A 26315-nucleotide genomic window follows, 5' to 3' on the forward strand; every position below is an offset into this window, starting at 1 on the left:
CTGTCTGTCTGTCTCTGTCTTGTCTGTCACTCTGTCTTGTCTTGTCTGTCTCTGTCTTGTCTGTCTGACTGTCTGTCTATCTTGTCTATGTTGTCTGTGTGTCTGTCTGTCTTGTCTGTCTCTCTGTCTTGTCTTGTCTGTCTCTGTCTTGTCTGTCTCTCTGTCTTGTCTGTCTGTCTCTGTCTTGTCTGTCTCTCTGTCTTGTCTGTCTGTCTCTGTCTTGTCTGTCTGTCTCTGTCTTGTCTGTCACTCTGTCTGTCTCTGTCTTGTCTGTCTCTCTGTCTTGTCTGTCTGTCTCTGTCTTGTCTGTCTCTCTGTCTTGTCTGTCTGTCTCTGTCTTGTCTGTCTGTCTACCTGTCTGTCTGTCTATGTTGTCGGTCTGTTTGTCTCTCTGTCTTGTCTCTCTGTCTTGTCTGTCTGTCTGTCTGTCTATATGTCTGTCTGTTTGTCTTGTCTGTCTATCTCTCTGTCTTGTCTGTCTGTCTGTCTGTCTGTATGTCTCTCTGTCTTGTCTGTCTGTCTTGTCTGTCTGTCTGTCTGTCTTGTCTGTCTCTGTCTTTTCTTGTCTGTCTCTCTGTCTTTTCTTGTCTGCCTCTCTGTCTTTTCTGTCTGTTTGTCTCTCTGTCTTGTCTGTCTGTCTCTCCGTTTGTCTGTCTGTCTCTCTGTTTGTCTGTCTGTCTACCTGTCTGTCTTTATGTCTGTCTCTGTTGTCTGTCTGTATGTCTCTCTGTCTTGTCTGTATTTCTGTCTGTCTATCTATCTTGTCTGTATGTCTATATATCAATCTTGTCTGTCTGTCTGTGTTGTCTGTCTATGTGTCTATCTATCTGTCTTTCGGTCTCTCTGTCTATGTTGTCTGTATGTCTGTCTGTTTGTATGTCTGTTTGTGTTGTCTGTCTATCTCTCTGTCTTGTCTGTCTTTCTGTCTGTCTGTGTGTCTGTCTGTCTGTCTGTCTATCTATCTATCAATCCTGTCTGTCTGTCTATATATCAATCTTTTCTGTCTGTCTTGTCTCTCTATGTCTCTATCTATGTCTTTCGTTTTGCCTGTCTATGTTGTTTGTCTGTCTTGACTGTCTATCTGTCTACACAGTGCATCCGGAAAGTATTGATAGCGCTCCACTTTTTCCACACTTCTTTATGTTACAGCCTTATTCCATAGTAGATTAAATTTATTTATTTCCTCAACATTCTACACACAATCCCCCATAATGACAATGTGAAAAAAAAAGATTTGTTGAAATTGTTGCAAATTTATTAAAAATAAATAACCTGAAAAAATCACATGTACATCAGTATTCACAGCCTTTGCTCAATACTTTGTTGATGCACCTTTGGCAGCGATTACAGCCTCAAGTCTTGTTGAATATGATGCCACAAGCTTAGCACACCTGTCTTTGGGAATATTTCCTCTTTGCAGTACCTCTCAAGCTCTATCAGGTTGGATGGGAAGCGACAGTGTACAGCCATTTTCAGATCTCTCCAGAGATGTTCAATAGTATTTAGATCTGGGCTCTGGCTGGGCCACTCAAGGACATTCACCGTGTTGTCATGAAGCCACTCCATTGATATTTTGGCGGTGTGCTTTGGGTCATTGTCCTGCTAGAAGGTAAACCGTCGCCCCAGTCTGAGGTCAAGAGCACTCTGAAGCCGGTTTTCATTCAGGATGTCTCCGTACATTGCTGCATTACGTTTACTCCAAAGAGTTCAATTTTAGGTTGCTTTCACATCTGTAGTTTGCTTCATTTGATCTGGACCAAGGGCAATACATTTACATTTACATTTACATTTAGTCATTTAGCAGACGCTTTTATCCAAAGCGACTTACAAATGAGGACAAGGAAGCAATTTACACAACTAAGAGCAACAATGAATAAGTACTAAAGGCAAGTTTCAGGTCTGTAAAGTCTAAGAAGGGAAGTGTTAGTAGTTTTTTTTTTTTTTTTTTTGTACAATTAGTGTGATATTCAAAGAGGCAATTGCAGCTTAGGAAGTGAAGTGGAGACTAAATAGTTGAGTTTTTAGTCGTTTCTTGAAAATAGCGAGTGACTGCTGTTCTGATGCAGTTAGGGAGTTCATTCCACCAACTGGGCAGATTGAGCGTGAGCGTTCGCGAAAGTGATTTTTTCCCTCTTTGGGATGGAACCACGAGGCGACGTTCATTCACAGAACGCAAGTTTCTGGAGGGCACATAGATCTGCAGAAGTGAGTGCAGATAAGAAGGTGCTAGGCCAGAAGTCACTTTGTAGACAAACATCAGAGTTTTGATGCGAGCAGCAACTGGCAGCCAGTGCAAACGGACTAGTAGCGGAGTGACATGTGCTTGTTTAGGTTCATTGAAGACAACTCGTGCTGCTGCATTCTGGAGCAGTTGAAGAGGCTTGATAGAGTTAGCTGGAAGCCCAGCTAGTAGAGAGTTGCAGTAATCCAGTTTGGAGAGAACAAGAGCTTGAACAAGGAGTTGAGCTGCATGTTCAGATAAGAAGGGTCGGATCTTTCTGATGTTATAGAGTGCAAATCTGCACGATCGAGCAGTTCTAGAAATGTGGTCAGAGAAGTTTAGTTGGTCATCAATCGTTACTCCAAGGCTTTTCACCATTTTGGATGCAGTAATAGTTGCCCCATCCATCTGGATTGAAAAGTTATGGTGTAGAGTCGGGTTGGCAGAAACTACAAGCATTTCCGTTTTTGCGAGGTTCAGCTGAAGATGATGATCTTTCATCCAGTGTGAAATATCCAACAGGCAGGCTGCGATACGAGCTGGAACCGAGGGATCATCAGGATGAAAAGAGAGGTATAGCTGGGTGTCATACATGACATTGTAGCATTTTCTGCCGTCTTTGGGTCCTTTTCACTTCACACTGCTGGCTTTGGTCCGAACCAGTTGAAAAGAACCAAAATGCAGACATGTGACAAAATCCACATCACTCTTTGGCCAGATGTTGTGAAACGTATTTCTTAAACTGCTTTTCAATTGGTCAGAATTCACGTTTGGGAAAGATGCCAATGGAACTCCCACAAGTACACAAACGAGCAGACACAAAATGCCGCTTTTGACTATGGAGCTACGACTGCGCTGGCTGATTGTATCCCTGCTCATAGTATACTATATAGTTTACATACATCACTTTATACAAACTATACATTTTGAGAATGAAGCGCAGCTGCGGCTAGAAAACAATGTTTTAATGCATTGCAAACGGCGAAGGTGCATCGCATGTCAGTTCAGGTGGAGCCGTAAATTAATTTAGCTAAACTGCGACCAAACAGGTCATCTTCCAGAAATATTACCAGCGATCCATCAGGTATTGTTTTTCACTCTCTTTCTCTTTGTTTAAAATTGTTGGTAAAGCGCTGTCAACAAACATTTTTCCTCCACATTCCATAATGCACAGCGCATTGCAGCTGGATTAGTCCAAAAACGCGCAGTACTTTTGTGGTTGGGTTGTTTGCGGTTGTTTTAGTTGAATCATATTCTCATCACAAGTGAACCGCTCCAGGGTTCGTTTGAAAGCACCCTAGTCTCATCAGACTAGAGAATTTAGTTTCTTATGGATTGAGAGTTCTTCAGGTGCCTGTTGGCAAATTCCAGGTGGGGAGTGTCTTCCGTCTGGCCACTCTACCATACAGGCCTGATTGGTGGATTGCTGCACAGATGGTTATCCTTCTGTAAGTTTCTCCTCTCTACAGAAGAACGCTGGAGCTCAGACAGAGTGACCATCGGGTTGTTGATCACCTCCCTGACTAAGGCTCTTCTCCCCTGATCACTCAGCTTAGATGGCCGGCCAGCTCTCGGAAGAGTCCTGGTGGTTCCAAACATCTTCCACTTACGGATGATGGAGGCCGCTGTGCTCATTGGAACTTTCAGAGCAGCAGAAATTTTTCTGTAACCTTCCCTACCATTGTGCCTCAAGACAAGTCTCGAGATCTTCGGCAATTCCTTTGTCTTCATGCTTGGTTTATGCTTTGACATGCACTGTCAACCCTGGGAGCTTATATAGACAGGTGTACGCCTTTTCAAATCATGTCCAATCAGCTGAATTTACCACAGATGAACTCCAATGAAGCTCTCAAGAATGATAAGTGGAAACAGAATGTACCTGAGCTCAATTTAGAGCTTCACGGCAAAGGCTGAGAATACTGATGTATATGTGATTTTTCAGCTTTTTCATTTTTAATAAATTATCTTTTCTGTCTGACTGTCTGTCTGTCTTTCTGTCTGTCTTTCTGTCTGTCTGTCTATCTATCTATCTTGTCTGTCACTCCATCCATCCATCCATCCATCCATCCATCCATCCATCTCTGTCTCTCTTTTTCTGTCCATCTCTCTATATCTCTCTGTCTACTGTAGGTATTCTCAACACGGTTCTCAATTGTGCCCAATCTGACAGCAGAACATGAAGTTTAAGCAACAAACAGCAGGATTAAACAGGCATTAACTTTTATGCTCAGAAACTTTCTATGCATCTAGCAAGAATAAATAGGTGGGCGGCGGCGGGTATGGAAACATTCTTTCAGTGTTCAACCCTAACAGAAAAACTATTTGATCTGTTTGTAATGATTCATATCAGTTCATAGAGCTTTTGATCAAAGTGAACTGTTTAATGACCAATGACTTGCAATAGTTTTGGTAAAAACCATGGCCGCGCTATGAAATCACAGCCCAGAAATGTAGAAAAAATAAAAACTCTTTTGAAGTAATGTTGTGTGAGGGCTGCGGGTTCAGAAGTGCATCACACTGCACTGTGAGAGAAGCTGAAGAGAATACAGAGGTGCAAGGTTTAATTGATTTTGAACAAATGTTAAAGGACACAAAGCAAATTCATGGTCTCTGTGGAGGAGTCTTGATTCCACAGATGGAGGAAACGCGTCCTTGGCTTTTATACTAAGACTACATGTGAAAATTGGGGTCATCGGGTCTTAAAAATGGGAGGATTTAGGTGAGGAATTGACATGTGCTCAAAAGAAAAGTTGACAATCAGCAGATCATTCATCGCATTGATGTTAGTTCTTGCTGAAAGCTAAAAACACAATTATTTTTTTATTCTAATTATTGATGTATTGTGGATTAAATGTGAGAAAGAGCAGAGGCTTTCAGAACACACGGTGCATGATGAAAGGTTAAAAACACTAATAACTGAAAGATATTTTCCAGGTAAAAATTTGCACCCAGAATATATGATTCATTGTGATATATTAGAATTTTCACTATATACTGGTAAAATATGCAATATAATATAACATTATTATTGTTGAACTTGCAATGTATATCAACAAACATTTCCCCATTTTTTTAATGTAACGCTTTTTTATTAATTTTATTAATAAAAGATTTTTTTCAAAGTCTTTAATTATCAAAATAAAATAAACAGGAAATATAGTTTTTTTTAATGTAATTAAATTTAATTCATACAAAAAAATATGTCAAGGTTCAGACCTTTAGACTTTATAATTGTTTTGTAATATTTTGGGATATTTTTATTTTAGGCCTGCAAAATACATGGAAAAAATGCAATATTGTCATTTGACGTGGATGCTGACAAGGGATGTGCAGATCCAAATGCAGGTTTATTAAGAATAGTCAAGACAGTGGCAAACGGGTATATGCAGATAATCCAGAGTCGTAAACAAACATGGCAAGACAAAGCAAAGGAAAACACGCTGTAATGTACACAATTCAGTATAACAAGACTCACCAATGAAGTGTGCGTGTGCGGTGTTCTTGTAATCAGTCTGTAATGATCCTCCGGCTGTGAGTGTGTGCAATCAGTGGAATCTGGAACAGGTGCGTGTGAGTGGTGCTGCATGACTGGAACTTGTAGTCCATGTAATGGCGGATTTGTAGTTCATTATCGATCTGTGTGTTTACCAGCGATCTGCCAGGAAAAAATTGCTAGTGATTGTGACAGATATACTGTATTTTTGTTGAGTATCATAAAACCTGCAATGTAAATCAACAAAAATATTCCCCCAATTGTTTAAAAATAACTTTTTAATTAGATTTTTTTCATACACAAACACATTCACTCATAAATAATTGTCCATCAAACACTTATGCAACAGTTACAGAGACAAAAAAATAAAACAAAACAAAATTAATCCTTCAATGTTGAAGGTTGTTCATTGTCTATTCTTAAAGAACTTTTTTACTAAATTTTTTTTCAAATTATTTATTTCTTTAATGATCAAGCTAAAATAAAAAGATAGATTTTTCTGATCTTATTCAATCTAATGCATACAAAGAAAACTATGTCAAGGTTTAGACATTTAATCATTTTTATTTTTGTGATATTTTGGGGAATTTTTATTTTAGAGTTGCAAATTACAAAGAATTTATTTAGTATGCTAGATTTTTATTGAGTATCATGAACAATGTAAATCCACATAAACATATCCCCAATTTTTAAATGTAACTTTTTAAAAATTGTTATTATTTCATAGCCAAACACATTGCATTGTTTTTTATTTTACCATTTATTTTTTAAATAATAAAACTGAAATAAAATATAATTTTTTCTGATCGTATTAAATCTAATTCATACAACAACAAAAACTATGCTGACATTTTGTTTTGCAAAATTGTGGCAAACAACGTGTGTTGAATTTAAACAAATAGATTAAATGTAGTAATTTTGAACTTATTTGTTTGTTTAAAATTCAGCCCAAATAAATTGCTTACAACCACTTAACATAAAAAATAGTAAATAAGGACTAATGAGAAATCTGTGAATAGTTTTTTCAGTTTCAAACACTATACATTTCTGAAAACCTCAGCAGATTTTCTGGCTGTTGTCATTTTCCTGTCATTTTTATTTTATTTTATTTTTTTATTTTTCAGCTAGCTCTGCTCTAAGACTCGGGTACACCTTTGGGTCACTCATACTCAAGTAAAAGTACAATTACTTGCCAAAAAATGTAGTGGAAATATAGTAAATATATCTATTCTAAACACTACTCTAAGTAGAGTAGTGTAATAGTACAGTATTTTTATTTCTAATTGTAAGTTAAATGATTAGTCATTCGTGTACTCTAGATTTTAAATGTGAGACCATCCAAACATGCAAATAAAACAAATCTAATTAGTTCACAAATTAAGTTTTGTCTAATAAAATGAAATGATGCAGGGAAAAAGTATTGAACACATGAAGAAAGGGAGGTGTAGAAAGGCATTGAAAGCCCAGACAGCAGCTGAAATCTCTCAGTAGTTCTTCAACTCTCTGCCCTTCCTCAGTGTAAATGAATATCAGCGGCTTCAGTCCAACATCCACATTAGCAGGAGAATAAAGATGAATACAGGGTGGACATTAAAGCAAGACAATGATCCAAAACACAGCCAAGGAGACTCTCAAATGCTTTCACAGAAAGAAAATCAAGCTGCGGAATGGCCCAGCCAATCACCTGACTCGAATCCAATATAAAATACAAATTAAAGATCTTCTGCAACCAATTGAAATAAAAACATTTCTTAATGGGGCTAATAATATTGACCTTAAACACCAGTTAATAAATGTTTAAATATGTGTTAATCTCAGCCAAACTAAAACAAATAACACAAAAACAAAAACTATCATAGGAAATCCTGTAAAAATGCCTCGTAGTAAATATTTCAAGAAGAATTTAAATTTCACGGCAGCGCTTCAACTATATATATTTCAGTATCATTTCAATGGTTGCTCCACACAGCTCAACAAAGCTTTCATTGAACCTAGTTAAAGACTCATTATAGCGCGAACCACTTGGTTAAGGGCCACCAGAAGGTATTCTTTGCCTCCATTGTGCCATCAATATCAGGAAACCGCTTTAGTTTCTCTAGTGTTAAAGAAAAAACAATGACGCTCCCGCTCTTTTCAGCAGGTACTCTTCGTTTTAATGCCGTCATTCTCTCTTCAGCGCTCGGCGAAGATCTGTGTTGTTGAAAGAGCAGCTGTCTGTTCTCAAAACCCAAACGTTTGTTTCTCATTCTCTGTGAAGGGGCTTTAGGTCTGGAGTGGTGCTCATCTCGTCTCAGCTCAGTCCAAACCGAATATCTTTATATGGGTCAAAGAGAAAACCTCCTAACCGTCTTATTTTTGAATCTGCATCAAGTTCAATTGACAAAATTAATTTCATAAACAAAGCAAGTGTCTACTTTAATGTTTCATATTGTTTTTGTAAACACCCTTTACAATAAGGTTTCAATAGTTAATGTTAGCTAATGTATTTACTAACATGAACTAATTATAAACAATACTTGTACATCATATATTAATCCTAATTCATGTATAATTAAAACCCAAATTCATGTTGTTAACATTAAATGCACTGTGAGTTAACATGAGCTAACAATGATCAACTCTATTCTCATTTACTAACATGATCATAACCTGTAGTAAATGCATTAACTATCATTCATTCTCCTTCGGCTTAGTCCCTTTATTAATCAGGGGTCGCCACAGCGGAATGAACCGCCACCTATTCTAGCATATGTTTTATGTGGCAGATGCCCTTCCAGCTGCAACCCAGTACTGGGAAACGCCTATAAACGCTCATTCACACTCAGAGTTTTATCTCTCATTCCCCTTCAAGACTCAGTTGTGTCGCGCCATGGCGCATTTGCTATTTACATGGCTGACTTTATAAGTGGAAAAACTGAACGCTTCACTAGCGAGAAAACCGTTAAACGGAGCATCTGTGCATGAGCCTCCTACATTGAGAACGAGCCTCCTCCATTCGGCCTCTTTACTTTCTCTTTACTTCACTTTTACTCTTTAGTTTACTCCTTTAATTTCGTCAATAAGGAAACGTTGGAAACTCACTCCACTGAAGATATCCATTAGCCCACATATTTAATTTCGATTAACAAAGATTTGTTAGTTTTTAAAACTTTTCCTAAATTCAGTTCTAATTTCCAGCAAACAAATAAATAAACATTAATAACAAAGTGGTCAAAAAACTGAGTATTGTCACGATTACCAGTAATCGTATGCCATAAGATCGCTGGATTTCACTACCAATAACTTATGGACTACAAATCCGCCATTTCTGGACTACATTTTCATACATGCACTCCGGTCACACTCACACATGCTTCCTCATCTAGACTGATTACTCGCGCCACCTGAGGATTGTCAGAGACTGATTGCACACACTATTTAAGCAGCACACTCACTCATTCACGTTGCCGAGTCTTGTTAACTGTAAGTGACATTACAAAGCGGTTTCCTTGTCTTGTTTTCACGTATTTAGATCTTAGCCTTGTTTATCCAGTTCTCCTGTTTAGCCGCCTGCCTTCTGACCTCTCGTCTGTTGCTTCGACTACAATTCTGGACTGCCTCTCAACACCTGTTTGCACCTGTATTGACCATTGCTTGCCTAACTACGAATAAACCTGCATTTGGATCCAAATCTCTGTTGTTTGTGTCACTCCCCGTCACAACAAGAATATCCAAACACATGTCCTATTCTTATGCCCCATATGGTGATCATACGTCTCTAAAACACGTTAAACTTGTTTTTAATAAAAACAAATATTAATGCATACAATAAATAATACTGCTAATTATAATAACATTATACAAATGCAGATTGTCATGAATAAACTGAGAAAAGGCCCCCTGAGGTCAAGAAGGCATTGAGGCATTGGTTTTTATATTTATGTAGAAAATATTTACTTTTGTAAGATTTTAACAATTGTAACAATTAAAAATAATCTTTATTTTGTTTCATACGTAAAGATATTTGTGTATTGCTGGACATCCTGTGTGTATTAAGGAATGTGTAAGCATTTGGACCCACATAGGCGCATAACTAATGCGCTCTGAACTTTAGAGCAGCTTTCAGTTGGTCAATGAGTACACAAAGCGGCGCAAATGGATTTGCTAACGTGGCACAAAACGTGAAAATTAGAGTTGCGCTGGTCTGAAAATTGCAAAAAAAAAAATTGCACCAAACATGTCTTGTGCCTTATTGCGCCGGGTGTATTATAGGGCCCAGAATGATTCATATACCCAGGGTCAGCGGTTTATTAGAAGCATCACTGTAAATAAATGCAGGTTTCCACACAATCCCAACACAAATCGATTAGGTTAACTTTAACTTTTAAGGTGCAGTAGGTGATCTTCCACAATGCTAACAGCTTAGCATAAATCTTTGAATCACAGTCCCTCCGCTGCCGTTTACATCAGCTTTGCGTGAAGCTAAAACAGTTTTAAAACAGAACATTACCTGTCTAAGAGAAATCCTTCAGACATGGTGTCATCCTTTCTCCAGCGTGCAAAGGTAACTCCAATAATGATTCAGGTTTTTAAAAAGTTTTGATTCAGCAGGTTTTTACCGATCAAGTGCGTGCTCTCTCTCTCGTGAACCCGCGGCGGGCGGCGGAGCTGCGTACAAACAGCTGCGCAGTTCAAATTTTCATTTGCTGACAGACAGTCTGAGCTGCTTTTCGCAATTATGAGAGATGTCGGCCCGACTCTGTTTAATTGGATGAACATTTTTTAGTTTTATGCTTTACCCAAAGTATAAAACTACATATAAATACTTTTAGATCATTTACTTTAATCATTACTATTAGATTGTGAAGAGACTTTCAACCAGCACAACAAAAATTGCTTCTGAAGACAATCACCTACTGCACCTTTAACAAGTTTAGCGTATAGGATACACTTTTTCCCCTCTTATGCACCAGGCAACTTGTTAGAAACACTTTCATGTTTCTGGTTGTACAGATAGCTCTTTTATATAATTTTATACCTTGTACTTTTTTCTACAGCCACATACTCCATATTGGATGTCCTTAAATTCTTACTTTTATTGCATAACTTCTATTTCTTCAGAGTTTAGATTCTATTGTTATTAGGGTTGGGCGATCCCAACCAATTTGGCATCGTACGATGTGTAATGTGAAACATCATGATGGACGATGGCATCGTCATTGTAGGCGGCAGTGGAATAATTAATTAATTCATAAATAATTAATTATTTGTAGCCCACCGTTACAACTACCTGACCCGCATAGTCTTTGTTTTACCCATAACCAAATCATAAATAAATGAAGACAAATTTACCACCTGTCAATCACTTTTTCCACAGGACTCTAGCATGAATAGGCAGAGTGATCTGTAATAGAGTCGACAAACTTGGTTGGTAAAAAAGGTGCACAACCAACAGGAACCAACTAACAGTGTCTGAGGTTTTCACTGAAATTAACAAGTACAAGTGAAAGCGAAAGATTAAAGCAGTGTACTGACGCTGTGACACATTACCTGATAGTTTGAAAAGACAGAAGAGTCATTAGATAGAGACAAGATGAATTAAATATCACATTCAACAACTATAGTGGACACGATCCAGCAGGACATCCTTGATAAACTATCCGACATGCACTGCTTTCTGGGGTTTTGTGCTTAAAGCACCCGCTGACTGCCCGGAGCTCAGACCTGCACATATACTGCTGAAGCGCATGTCTGTGTGTGTGTGGTCATGTCATGTGCATTTTCAGCAGTGTTTTAGTGTGGATGGAGGGCTGTTGAGATATGCTAGTTAAAACACAGTGTGGACGTGGATCGTTTTCTTTCTGAATTGGCCTTTTAAATCTAAGACGTATTAGTGTAAACCGGGCCTGAGTGTGTGTTTTTCGTGAACGGGTTGCTGCTGCGATGGAGGATCGAGGATCGAGGCTCAGCATCATGATGTTTATTGGCCATAGGCGATGGATGAAAGCATCATCTGTTGACCCAACCCTAATTGTTATTATTATTTTATATATGTTATAGTTGTTATTATTTCAAGGCCACGAGTGATTGTGTAAGCATTACACCGCATGTCATACTGTGTAAAAATTGTGTTTTTTCTGCTCATTTTAGTTTGAACAAGCAGCGAAAAATCTTCCCCTTCTTTTTGAATGATCCTCTGAGTCTCTTTCTCAGGAATGCGTTAGGCTTCTTTAACGCCGGGGTCAGATGTTTGCGTGAAATCTGTCAAAACAAGCAGCCTTCATCATTCCTGAGCTGCAAAAATGGGCTCATGCTAGGGGGCTCTGCCGAGCCGGTCGAGCCCCGGGGTCTTCCTGTAATTAACCCTTATAGCGGGACCCTCCTCTCGCGCTAATCCAGAAACCTTCACGGCCGACCCCCCTCGCTGCGACCCTTGACCCCGCGCACCTCTCCATGGGTCACATGACTGGTGCAGGTGTGGAGAGGACCCCGGCCTCGATGCCCCCCAATTAGCGAGCCTAATTAGTGACGAAACCTCCTGCAGGGTCACTGAACAGGGTCTAGGGGGGAAGAAAGGGGGGACGGAGAGCCAGAGAAAAGAAGCGGGAAGGGAGGGTGGTGGCGGTACAGTGATGCGTGGTTAAAGGCGTGAAGGCCAAAACGGCTTTTACGCTCAAAAGGAAAATATTGCAGGCGCTGATGGACAGCATTGCTTTAATGGGGCTCTCTCTCTCTCTCTCTTTTCGTCAAGGTGCCGTCTGAATTGTTGCCAAGCGGCACTATTGAGTGCAGATAAATACGTTTTTTTTTTGTGTGTGTGTTCTCTTTTCTTTGACACCTTCTCTAGACTTGAAAGTCCCTGCAGCATTATGGCGTTTGCTTAAAGGGAAAGTTCACCTGTAGACATGAAGATTGTGTGGTTATTGATTCACCTTCATGACAGATAGCTTTTTTATTATTATTTCTAAATAGATAAAGTCTTGAACTAAGATGGCATGAACGATGAGAGTGTGTTTTGGGAGTAGGGATGCAACGATTATAGGCTTTGGTTGTACGATTATAGTCTGAGCAATAATCCCTGTTTCACGATTATTAAGCATTTTTTAATTTCAAAACAATATGAGTTTAGACAATCACATGAAAACTCCTTATATTTTAAAGTGTTATTTATTGCTGATCAGTAAGCAATTAATACAGCACATAATAATATTAAAAACAAACAATAGTCTACTTCACTCTTTGTGCTTAAAAATAGGTAAATGCTTTTTTTTTTCTTAAACTTTATTGTGTTTTTAATAAATGAAAGCTTTAGCGATAGTTCTACCAGGAAGCATGAGATGTCACGTCATTCCTAATAATTATCTCATCAGCCTATAACAACCAAGCAAGCCATGTATATAAGCTCATCTAAGCAGTCTGTTTCGCTGTATTCAGGTGACGTTGCGGAAGTTTACCTCCATCTTCCCCATCACCACCACCACCACCACCAGGTCGGCCTCGTCTCCACTCAGGGCGTTGGCTTCGCCCTGCCTTCATCTTTAGGCAGGATCTGTCAGCTCATCCAGAGTTCTGTGCTATTGACCTTATTCTAAAATGCGGAAGTGCGCCTGTTTTCGCGATTGTCTTAGAACTTCCGATTCACTCGCCTATGGGAGAAATGACTAGGAATAATAAACAGCAGAAAACGGTCAAACTACTTGCTCTACAAATAAATGTTTGCATGACTATACAGACCAAGTAGAATAATATAACAAGGAAATGTCAAATTGCAACATCAAGCAGCGTAACGAGCAGTTTTTAATGTTTAAAAATGAATGGAAGTGAATGAGACCGGAAGTCTCGAGCCAAGAAGATTCAAATGGCAGCGCCCGCTCGTCTGCGGAGAATAAGGTCAATAGACAGGGGTTACACCAAAGAACTTTAGAAAAGGACCGTAACAAATTCACATTCACGCAAACAATTCACAATAAATGTTCAAATGTTTATCTGCCTCCTAAAGTCTTTCTGGTAGAAACATGGTTATCAACAATGGTGAAAGCAAAGTTCCTCAACATTGGCTTGGTTCGATGTGTATGAAATGGTTAATAACAATTTGAAACAAAATAAAAAATTACAAATTATATATATGTACACAAACAAACACACATATATGAATATACACATATATGCATACAGAAACCTGTAAATAAATATAAAAAACTATATACAGTTGATGTCAGAATTATTAGCCCCCCTATTTTTTCCCCCCAATATTTGTTTAACTGAGATTTTTTAATGCATTTCTAAACATTTTAATAACTTATCTCTAATAACTGATTTATTTTATCTTTGCCATTATGACAGTAAATAATATTTTACTAGATAGTTGTATTATTGTTTAAAGTGACATATAAAGGCTTAACTAGTTTAATTAGGTTAACTAGTCAGGTTAGGGTAATTAGGCAAGTTATTGTATAACGCTGATTTGTTCTGTAGACTGTCGAAAAAAATATAGCTTAAAGGGGCTAATAATATTGACCTTAATATGGTGTTATGTGTAAATGGTACTGAGTGAGAGCGTTTACTGAACAGCGCATCATCGATGTCGTAAGCGTGCCCAGGCGAGAATGTAATGTGAGTGTGGGCCATCGGGGGAGACGGGAGGGGGAATACGCATGCTTTGGCCCGGCTCAAAGCAACTGTACATAGTAACAAGTTACTAGAGAGCTTTTTTAGGTGCTGGGATTTCCTCGTGCTGTGGCAACAAGTGTGTAACAGTTCTTACTTGTTTTTGTTCAGTGTCTGTGACTTTGTTTTTCTTTGATATGAATTCATCTATTAAAGCTTTTAAAGCAGCAGACACCATCATCCCACTTTTCCACACCTTCCTCTTTGTTTGTTTGTTCAATACAGTCAAATACAGTTGAAGTCAGAATTATTAGCCCCCCTGAATTATTAGCGCCCATTTATTTTTTTTCCCCAATTTCTGTTCTGTTCTGGGAAGATTTTTTCAACACATTTTTAATCATAATAGTTTTAATAACTCATCTCTAATAACTGATTTATTTTATCTTTGTCATGATGAGAGTAAATAATATTTTACTACATATTTTTCAAGACGCTTCTATTCAGCTTAAAGTGACATTTAAAGTAACTAGGTTAATTAGGTGAACTAGGCAGGTTAGGGTAATTAGTCAAGTTATTGTATAATGAGGGTTTGTTCTGTAGATTATCGAAAAAAAAAGTAGCTTAAAGGGACTAATAATTTTGTCCCAAAAATGTTTTTTAAAAATTAATAACTGCTTTTATTCTAGCAGAAATAAAACAAATAAGACTTTCTCCAGAACAAAAAATATTATCAGACATATTGTGAAAATTTCATTGCTCTGTTAAAAATCATTTGGGAAATATTTAAAAAAGAAAATAAGAATCAAAAGGGGGCTAATAATTCTGACTTCAACTGTATATCTCCGGCAAAGCTCATGTGTCTCATGTAAATGGAAGAGATAAGTAAAAGAAGAAAGAAGTTTAAGTGATAGACTAATGTTATGTGTGGTAATGGGGTGCGAACATAATAAGCTTGTGCTCCATTTTCGACCATGTTGAAAATGTATTTTATATAAAGAATTTTTATGCGTGAAATTTCTGTTCGAAAATCAATCAAATCAAATCAATTGTGGGCGTTCCGCATTGTTCAGTTGCACAATTCTGATTGGGCTGAACGAAAATGTGCTCACTCAATTGGCTAGTAGTAAGACTGTCACACACAGACAGCAGTAATGCATTTGCTCTGGGTGGGGGAAGTTAAATAACATACATTTCACATCGCAGCCTCTTGCGATTAGCTAATCGCAACGTTTCAAATCGCGATTGTGATTCGATTAATTGCACAGCCCTATTATGTACTAGGGCTCCACGATACTGGAAAAATCTAGCATTGCGATATTTTTTTACTTTGCGATATGCAGTATATATTGCGATATGAATACAATTTCACCAGATGATTCAATGGAAAGAATTTATAATGTTAGATCAGATGTAATGATTCTGCAGTGGGGGAGTATTTTCATTGTGGTCTGTGCTATTTGCAGTGCATTTTTTGTGTTTGCATGTGTTTTGAGTATTTTCATGCACGTGTTTAGTCAGAGATTGATGAATTGATGTTTACTATTTGCATCTACATAAAATCTAATAGACAATCTATAAACTTTTTGGGGTTCCCAACACATTTTCATTGCGTATATTAATATATTAGTGATGCTGTAATAAAATTCATGTCAAATTTATAATGGCTTCATGACAATCATGTTTATGACAGATTTATGACAAGTTCTGTTGTCTTGGTAATGTCAAGTTGTATTTGCATTTAAAATGACATAACTAAGCCAATGACACTTAATGACAATTGTCATGAGCATGCATAAAATCACATTTACATTTGTGACGATGTTAGGATTCATGATTATTAAAGGTTTCATGATAATGATGATTTTTGACATTTTTGAAGATCTTTATGTCATAAACTGATAAATCTTGCTGCTTTTTTAATACTGATATATTTGTATTAGGGTTGCTTAGTATTGAAAATATCTAACTCTGCAATATATGTTATGATATGAATACAATTGCACTATATGAGAGTAATCTTTTGGAAATAATTTATTATTTTAGATTGATTGGGATGATTCTGTATAGGAGTCGGGGTTCAATGCTAAGGATTTTTTCAACTGATCCGACCGGGCCAGTGGTTTAGATTTTTACTTGCCTTGCCAAATTTTTTACTGACCTCACCAAAAAAAAAAAAAGAAAAGAAGTTAATAGCTTTTTTTGCCACATATTTTAAATAATGTTTTAAAAATAACGTCTGTGAATCTAGCATTTCAATACTTAAAAACAGTTAATAAATGGTTAATGAGCAAAATTCTAAGTGCTATGCAAACAAAAAGAGCAGTATGGAAAATGTATTTTATCGCCGTTCGAAATAATTTAACAAAAGGTGGCTGACTTGCCAAGCTGACAGCAGACTGTGTAAAACATCACATTTATTTGTCGTGTTGTTCTCACGTAAATGTCTGCTTCCAAGACGTTAGGAACATGACATTATCTTTTAGCCTTAGAATGTGATGTTGTCGCCATGTTGCCGTTTCTTCACTGTACTGATTGTCACCAGGTTATGGGGAAAAAATAGCATGCTCAAAACATCAAGAGGAACCGAAAAGCAATATGGTATCTACGACATCACAGAGAAGATAGCATTTAAAGACTTAAAAGCACAAACTTAAAATAAGTTGACAAAAAGTCGCAGGCAAATTAAACTTTAGTGACAAGGCATGCACTATCCCAATCGGGCCAGTAATGATCCTGTCTACTGTCCCAAGTGTCTCTCACGCTGGCAGTCCTTATTGTTGAGCCCTGGGAGTGCATGAAATATATAAATCAGGGGTCTCAAACGTGTTTTGCGGCCCTCAGTGCAATATTTTGTGGCCCGCGCCAACCGCTGTACACTGACAGAATCAGCGGATCGGGGAGAGAGAGCGCTCCCCGCTCCGCTGATTCTATCCGTACACAGCGGTCACTGGCATTCCCCGCGTGCCGTGTAAACAAAGGGGCGGGGATGCCGGTGACGTCACCACCCACCCCGCCCCTTTGTTAGACGCTGTGACGGGCGGAAAGTGTTAGGAGGGCCAGAACCAAGGTAAGCTGTTCCCGCCCCTGCCTGCCACTTAGCTACCTATCTGCAGCCTGCCACCTACCTAGCTACAGCCTGCATCTTATATATATTATAGGTAGATACAGACTGGCACAGACTGATGTGACTGGAGTGGGGTGGGGGTGTTTTATTTATACATATATACGCCTTTTTTTAGGTGAGGGAATGGAAGTTTGAGTGAGTTCCCCCACTTTTTTCTGTGTGAGAAGTTATTCTCCACCTTGAACTTCAATAAGTCAAAGTACAGGTCTAGACTTAATGATGATCATCTTCAAGCCATACTGAGGGTCTCAACTGCTTCCGCTCTAAAGCCAAATGTGGTTCAGATTTGTGAGAAGAAGCGCTGTCAAGTCTCTGGCAGTAAGGAGTAGGCAAAAGATGCCATGTTCAGAAGAACTGTTCATAATCTTCACTCAATGCTCTATTAATGTTCAGGACACTTCATGTTCAGAAGAAATAATTAAAACTGTTAATAATGACATTTGAGGACTTTTTTTTTTGTGAAATCCCTTATGCGGCCCAGCCTCACCCAGACTTTGCCTCCTGCGGCCCCCAGGTAAATTGAGTTTGAGACCCCTGATATAAAAAATCTACAAGCATAGATAAATTCAATAAAGAAAAATATACAAGTTAAATAAACATTGTTTTTTATTGTAACACGAGGAGTGACACTTACAACAGAGGTGAGGCTCCACATGTAGGTTTATTAGAATCGTCAGGCAAGCAGTGGTCAATGCAGGGGCAGACAGATGTATGAGGGCAATCCAGAGTCTAAGTCAAATTAACAGGCAGTTGGTCACAGGGCAGGCAGCAAACAAGAGGAGACTAATAAGCGAGGCAAAGGATCAAAACACGGCAAAGGCAGACAAAGGAAACGCGTTGTAGTGTCACTGCAGCACATAACAAGACTCAGCAATGAGGGTTTCAAAGAGAGCTGTATATACAGTATGTGTGTGTAATCCGTACTTGAGCAGCATCAGCTGTGTGTATGCAATCAGTTAGGATCTGGAACCGGTTGTGTGTGTAGAGCATGACTGGTTCTTGTAGTCCATTTACCAGCAAATTTGTAGTTGATGTGAATGTGTTTACCAGCGACCTCTAGTGGTTTGATCGCTGATAATCATGACAATTATTTTCTGAGAAGTCAAACTGTGTTCAAGTATACAGTAATTGAATAATCAAGTGTAACATAATAGCACATGCTTGTACTTTCATTTTAGTTGTCTTTTGTTTCTTAAATTTTACTTTCCAAAACGAATCCTCTTCCTCACTTTACAAGTTTACAACGATAGTAAAACTTGTTAACAAGTTTTTATTGAATAATGAAGGAACTATAATGCTTTGTTTTTCTATATTTCATCTGTATATTTACAGCATTTGAATATTTCTGTCCGTTCGCATCCCGTCTCTTTGTGCTCCCTGGTGGCGTAGTTGCAAACTGCTGTTACACCTAAAACACTTTCCTAATCCTTGAGTGCGGCGGAGGTGCCACTTGCGGCGGTAATGCTCCTTTTGAAGTGTCACCCACTGTAGCTTTCGTTTTATAAACAACTCAATGAAATTTATCGTTATTACTTTGTCAAAGTTACGAATGGTACAATTTCATAAACTCTCATGCTTTTAAAACCCTCACACAGTCACAGGCCTCACAAACACTAATTGTCAACATCAAATATACATGCGATGTGACTATTGCGAATGATCACATTGCGATAATGATGCTGAAACGATATATTGTGCAGCCCTTATTTGTATTTTCAAGGTTTTCTTTGCTTTACATGTGTTTTATTTTGGGTCAATAAAAAATAGGTGGTCAGAAATAAAATCAGGCTCCTGAAAGCCTGTAATGAACAGGGTTGCTGGTGTTCTTCGGTCAGTATTTTTTCCCTTCACCTACACTAAAGCACCAGGCCACCCATCCAGTCCCAGTCCCTCCATCCCAAGAAAAGACGCCAATCATTTTAATTGGCCCCCTGGAGCTGATTGTCCGGCTGAGAGTCTGAAAGGGAGGAGATACAGGGACTGAACATGTGGTTAAACATATTGTGTCCGTTGTCCAGCATTTCCTGAAAAACAACCGCACCACCTCCTCATCTGGAGGAGAAAAACAGAGCTGGAGGCTCAGGAAAAGTGGATAATACACCTGAGCTGTGGTTACTACAACTATACAGCCAAACACAATGTTATTCGGCCTCTTTTATATTCTTTTTTTTTAAAATATTTCCCAAGTGCTGTTTAATTGAGCAATGTCCATAGTATTTCCTATCTATTTTTTTCTGTAGATTTTTTAATTAATTAATTAATTAATTAATTTATTTATTTATTTAATTATTACAACAACAACAATATGCAAATATGAAATATTATGCTTTATTATATTTCTTATTTTATTGTGTGTTTTATTTTATTATTGACAACAACATGCAAATACAAAACATTTTATTTTATTATATTTTTTATTTTATTTTATTAATGACAACAATATACAAATATAAAACATTTTATTTTATTTTTTGTTTTATTGTTTTATTTTATTTCATTAATGACAACAACATGCAAATATGATATTCAATTCATGGTAAAACTATTCACCCTGTGAAATAGTGCTGTTTTATGGACATTTTCCACAGTGTTTCCTATAATGCTTTTTCTTCTGGAGAAAATGTATTTATTTATTTATTTTGACAACATGCAAATATAAAACATTTTATTTTATTAAATGTATTTATTTTATATTATTTTATTAATGATAACAACAACAACAACATGCAAATATGATATTCAATTGAAGGCAAAATTATTTGCCCTCCTGTGAAATTGTGTTGTTTGTTGAAGCAGGGACATTTTCACAGTAATTCCTTGATTTTTTTCTTATGGACATTTTTAATTTTAAAAAGTTTTATTCTTTATTTCAGCAACAACAGTACGCAAATGTTATATACAAATAAAGCAAAATCATTCATTCATTCACTTTTCGGCTTAGTTCCTTTATTAATCTGGGGTCGCCACAGCAAAATGAACCACCAACTTATTCAGCACGTTTTTAAGCAGTGAATGCCCTCTGAAACAACCATACACACTCATTCACACTCATACACTACGCACAATTTAGTCTAACTAATTCACCTGTACCACATGTCTTTGGACTGTGGGGGAAACCGGAGCACTCAGAGGAAACCCATGCGAATGCAGGGAGAACATGCAAAACTCCACACAGAAATGCCAACTTCAAGGCTCGAACCAGCGACCTTCTTGCTGTGAGGCGACAGCACTACCTACTGCGCCACTGCATCACCAAGCAAAATTATTATAAGTATAATTTTTAAAGCAAAATATTCACCCTCCAAAAAGATATGTATTCTTTTTCAAATATTTTTCAGTGCAGTCCACCATTTTAAGTGCAGTTTTAAGGAAATTTTTACATTATTTTCTAAATTGTTTCTTCTGGAGAAATGTCTGTGTTCTTTTAATTCGGCTGGAATAAAAGCAGTTTTTTGTTTTTTGAAAACTCTTTCTAGCCTCTTTTATTATTAGCCCCTTAGAACAAACCACCATTGTCCAATGACTTGCCATAATTGCCCTACCTTGCCTAGTTAACCTAATTAACCTGGTTAAGCCTTTAAATGGCACTTTAAGCTGAATATTATGTTGAAAAATAGTGGACATAATAAATTTGTTACTAAAGCTAAAATATTTTCTTATTTAAGCAAACAGCAATTGGGAAATATTTAAAAGATAATTACACTTTCACAGGAGGATAGATAGTTGTATGAAATAAAATATTAAGAACTGTGTAAATATTTTTATACTGCTTTTTATTGTCTAATTTTAAAGTTTTTACTACAAAAATTGCTGAACTAACTTAAATTTAATAAATAATTATAGACATACAGCAGGCAACAATTACTTATGAATTCAATATGTAGAAAGAGGGAAAAAGTATCACTTTTAAAACATAATATAATTTTCTTTTCATCAATATACTTAATTTACTAAAAAAATTATAAAAGCTTGCATATGTATAGGTGAGATATTTTTATTCAAACATGGAATATTTATAATTGTTATTAATTTATTTCAGTCTTATTGGAACATAATTTTTGGATATAGAAGTTAAATTAGTGCATATTTCAATGACAAATTAATAATTTAAATAATTGGGTTCCTAAAAATGATTTAGAACCAAAAGTATGCTTTGTTGTTATATCTAATATTAAATGTTCTGGAAATAGTATTAAGTTGTATTAATATAGCATAATATCATTTGCAGCGTTTATACGGTCATGAAAAACCTAAAAAAGTTTTAGAAAAACTGAAAAACCCACAAAGTTTTGGAAAAGTCATGGAAATTAGTTTAACCAATATCTGTAAACTTGAATATATAGTTAAAGTCAAAATGATTAGCCCCCCTGAATTATTAGCGCCCCTGTTTATTTTTTTCCCCAATTTCTGTTTAATGGAGGGAAGATTGTTTCAGCACATTTGTGAGCATAATAGTTTTAAAAACCTATTTCTAATAACTGATTTATTTTATCTTTGCCATGATAACAGTAAATAATATTTGACTAGATATTTTTCAAGACACTTCTATACAGCTTTAAGTGACATTTAAAGGCTTACCTAGGTTAATTAGGTTAACTAGGCAGGTTAGGGTAATTAGGAAAGTTATTGTAAAATGATGGCTTGTTCTGTAGACTATTGAAAAAAGAATTGCTTAAAGGGGCTAATAATTTTGTCCCAAAAATGGTTTTTAAAAAATTAAAAACTGCTTTTATTCTAGCTGAAATAAAACAAATAAGACTTTCTGCAGAAGAAAAAATATCATCAGACATACTGTGAACATTTTCGTGCTGTTAAACATCATTTGGGAAATATTTAAAATAGAAAAAAAAAAATCAAAAGGAGGCTAATAATTCTGACTTCAACTGTAGGTTCGTTGTCTTTACTTCTTTTCTGTCCTTGGCCACTCACATTATGAATGCTGTGTAAGCATTTAGTCATTCATTTTCCTTCGGCTTTGTCTCAATTTTAGAGGTGGCAGTGCGGGAAAGAACTGCCATGTGTAAGCATTGTCTAAATAAATCTTACATACAATTGATATAAAAACCAGTTAGATTGTTGTGTTTTATAATATGCCATAATGCATTTAATGTGCATTGTTTTTTATTATTATTTACCATGTATACATACTGTAGACATTACTTTAAACAGTTGGTCATGAAAATTCACTTGAATGTCCTGGAGAAGTCATGGAAAAATCATGTAATTTTAGTTGTAAAAATGTGTATGAACCCTGAATATAATATAATATAATATAATATAATATAATATAATATAATATAATATAATATAATATAATATAATATAATATAATATAATATAATATAATTTAATAAAATAAAATAAAATATAATATAATATAATATAATATAATATAATATAATATAATATAATATAATAAGTATTATATAATATAATATAAAATATTGGTGGTTTCCCCCACAAGTTCTAAGACATACCGGTGAATTGGGTAAGCTAAATTGTCCGTAGTGTATGTGTGTGAATGATAATGAATGTTTCCCAGGGATGTGTTGCATCTGGAAGGGCATCCTATGCTGCGTAAAACATATGCTTGGTAAGTTGGCGGTTCATTCCGCTGTGGCGACCCTTGATAAATAAAGGGACTAAGCCGAAAAGAAAATGAATGATTGAATAATATAATATAATCACGGTGGCTCAGTGGTTAGCACTGTCACCTCACAGCTAGAAGGTCGCTGGTTTGAGCATTGCTTTGTGGAGTTTGCATGTTCTCTCCATGTTGGCATGGGTTTCCTCCGGGTGCTCCGGTTTCCCCCACAGTCCAAAGACATGCGGTACAGGTGAATTGGGTAGGCTAAATTGTCTGTAGTGTATGAGTGTGTGTGTGTGTGGATGTTTCCCAGAGATAGATTGCTTCTGTAAGGGCATCCGCTGTGTAAAAAAACTTGCTGGATAAGTTGGCGGTTCATTCTGCTGTGGCGACCCCGGATTAATAAAGGGACTAAGCTGATAAGAAAATTAATGAATGAATAAATGAATAATATAATGTGATATAATATAAAATAATATAATATAATGTAATATAATATAATATAAAAAATATAATATAAAATAATAATAAAATAATATAAAATAATATAATATAATTTAATATAATATTATTTAATATAATATAATATAAATTAATATAATATAATATAAAATAATATAATATAAATTAATATAATATAAAATAATATAATATAATATAAAATAATAATAATATAATATAAAATAATAAAAAATAATAAAATGTTATATAATATAAAGTCAGCATATGTAAGAAAGAAAGACAAACAAGTACACAAATTACATAGACATATATTTATATGCATATGAATAAAAACACATGTACATATTGTACAATATCTTGGCTTTTTAGCCAAACCATGAGAAAGGCTCTTTTGCCACAGAACACAAACATTTTTTCTTTAAATAAGTGCAAATAGTTAATGAGACAAAGAATTGTAAAGCATTTATATTTTTTCATTCATTTTTTTTTTTTTTGTTCCTGTAAGATCACATAATAATACAACATGAAAATACTGTGCAAAGACTCATATATGTACATACTGTTTAAGTGATTTCTTATTTGTGAGAAGCTGGTGCCATTATGCAGTTTGTCTTAAATTATTATCATCATTTTTTTTGACACATACGCTATACTGCCAAAAAAAAAAGCTTATGGCTTTACTTACACATAATCTTTGTGCCAGAACAAAAGCACTGACCACTGAGCCTTTACAATGGAAGCAGACGTGGACGTGAAATCAGATAGAAAATAAAGTCTTTCCACACAATCAGAGCACACTCAAACCACGCTTTACAATCACATCTGTGGCAATGTATAGGCTGTCTGCGTGTCCACTATATCTGTGAAATCATATCTAAAGGCATATTTGACCTATAATTAAAGGAATGAAAATGTAGTGATCCAAAAAAAATCTTGCGTCAATTAGTTTTAGTTGTCAGTTGTAATGTAAACTAAATAATCAGTTTTAGGAAACATTTTGAGAGACATTAACAAAAAAACAAGACAGAAAGGGGAGAAAAAGAGCACAAATGTTGCAGTGATCCTCGCAAAAAAAAAAAAAAAAAAAAAAAAAAACTTTTCCAGGTCTTGCTTTATTTAGTTTTATTCCTCAGTTATAATGTACAGAATAACCAGTTTTAGGAAACATTTTGATATATTTTACTAAAAAAAGAAAAAATGCAGAAAGGGGAGAAAAACAGAGGTAAATTTTGTAGTGAATCTAAAATTAAATCAGTTTTTGAGCTCTTGCTTCTTTTAGTTTTAGTTCTAAGTTGCATTGTTAACAAAATAACTAGTTTTAGGAAACATTTAAAGAAACACTAAACAGAAAGGTGAGAAAAAGGGTGCAAAAGTTGTAGTGATCAAACAAAAATCTGCTTTTGGAGGTCTCGCTTCATTTAATTTGACCTGTCAGTAATAATATTAACAGTATGACCAATTTTAGGAAACATTCTAGTAAATTTTGCCTTAAAAAAAAAGACAGAAAGAGGAGAAAGAAAAGTGCAAATGTTGCAGTGATCCCCATAAAAGGTCTTTCGAGGTCTTGCTTTATTTAGTTTAGTCCTCAGAATTAATGTTAACAAAATAACCAGTTTTAGGAAACTTTTTTGATCAATTTTGCCAAAATAAACAGAAAGTGGAGCAAAGGGGGTTTAAATGCTGCAGTGATCCAACAAAAAAAAACTGCTTTTCAAGGTTCTGTCCCATTTAGTTTTAGTCCTCAGTGCTAGTGTTAACAAAATAACCTGTTTTAGGAAACATTTTTGGAAGAAATTTATTAAAATAAGACAAAAATGGGCAAATAAGGGTTGTAAATCTTGAAGCGAATCTGCTTTTTGAGCTCTTGCTTCTTTTAGTTTTAGTTCTAAGTTGAAAAAATGTTCTTGCTTTTTAAAAAGTTATAGTAATGTGACTTTCAGAACATTTTGCATATCCAGTCATTGCTTGTTCATTCTTGAACATTTCTCTTTTGCTTTCCGTAGAAGATCCACCATTCAACTGAAGTTTGGAATGACATGATGGTGAGTAAATGAAGTAATTTTTGGTCTTAACTACTCCCCTAAAATCCAATCTATGCTACTAGATTTGGATGTGAATGGCTGATAATAGTACAGTATATTGACTTCTCTATAAAGCTCAATTGCATGAAAGATGTTGTTCACACTGACAGCTGTTTCCTAAGTCAAAGTCCAGAAGTTTTTCATTCTGTAAGTGGCGACAACTGTTGATCAGATTTAGTTTTCGTTGCGATCAAACTCTAAAGCTGTAGATGCAGAGGCTCAGCAATTTGCAGCCATTGAAACTGCTGTCACTGTGAAAAACTCTTGAGTGAAGTGAAAGAGCACTCTCATGCAAAAAACACAAGCCAGCTCACTTAATGCAAAATAAAACATCTGACAAGACTTGTTTCAACTCAACCAGACAATAAGGATTTCACTCAGCACTTTGTGATGCAAACATGTGGAACTTGTTTTTTTTTTTTGTTTATTTGGGGCCACATAAATGTAAACAAAAGTCTTAGAGGGGAGAAAAATGTTGAAGTGATCTGACTTTTGAGGTTTAGTTTTAGTGCTCAGCTATAATGTTAGAAAAATAACCAAACATTTTGAGAGATTTCACCAAAAAATATGACAGAAAGTGGAGTAAAAATTATGTCTTGTTTTAAGAGATACTCTTAAGAGCAATGACTGTATAATGTTTTCATACAAGACTAGTTTCAACTCAACCAGACTATAAGGATTTCACTCAGCAGTCTGTGATGCAAACATGTGGAACTTGTTTTTGGTGTGTTTTTGGGGGCCACATATATATAAAAAAATGT

General features: G+C 36.0%; 1 protein-coding gene across 4 annotated transcripts in view; it reads left to right on the forward strand.

Annotated features, from left to right (window-relative positions):
* helz2c (helicase with zinc finger 2c) overlaps window positions 1-26315 on the forward strand; it is a 284230-nt gene that overhangs the window by 67937 nt on the left and 189978 nt on the right. For all 4 annotated transcript variants that reach the window (NM_001441583.2, XM_087259336.1, XM_087259337.1 and 1 more), the window contains 1 exon segment: window positions 25477-25515. The gene's annotated coding sequence lies outside the window, so the exon portion shown is untranslated.

This window comes from Danio rerio, chromosome 7 (assembly GCF_052040795.2).
Source record: "Danio rerio strain M-AB ecotype USA chromosome 7, GRCz13ab, whole genome shotgun sequence".
NCBI classification, from domain to species: domain Eukaryota; kingdom Metazoa; phylum Chordata; class Actinopteri; order Cypriniformes; family Danionidae; genus Danio; species Danio rerio.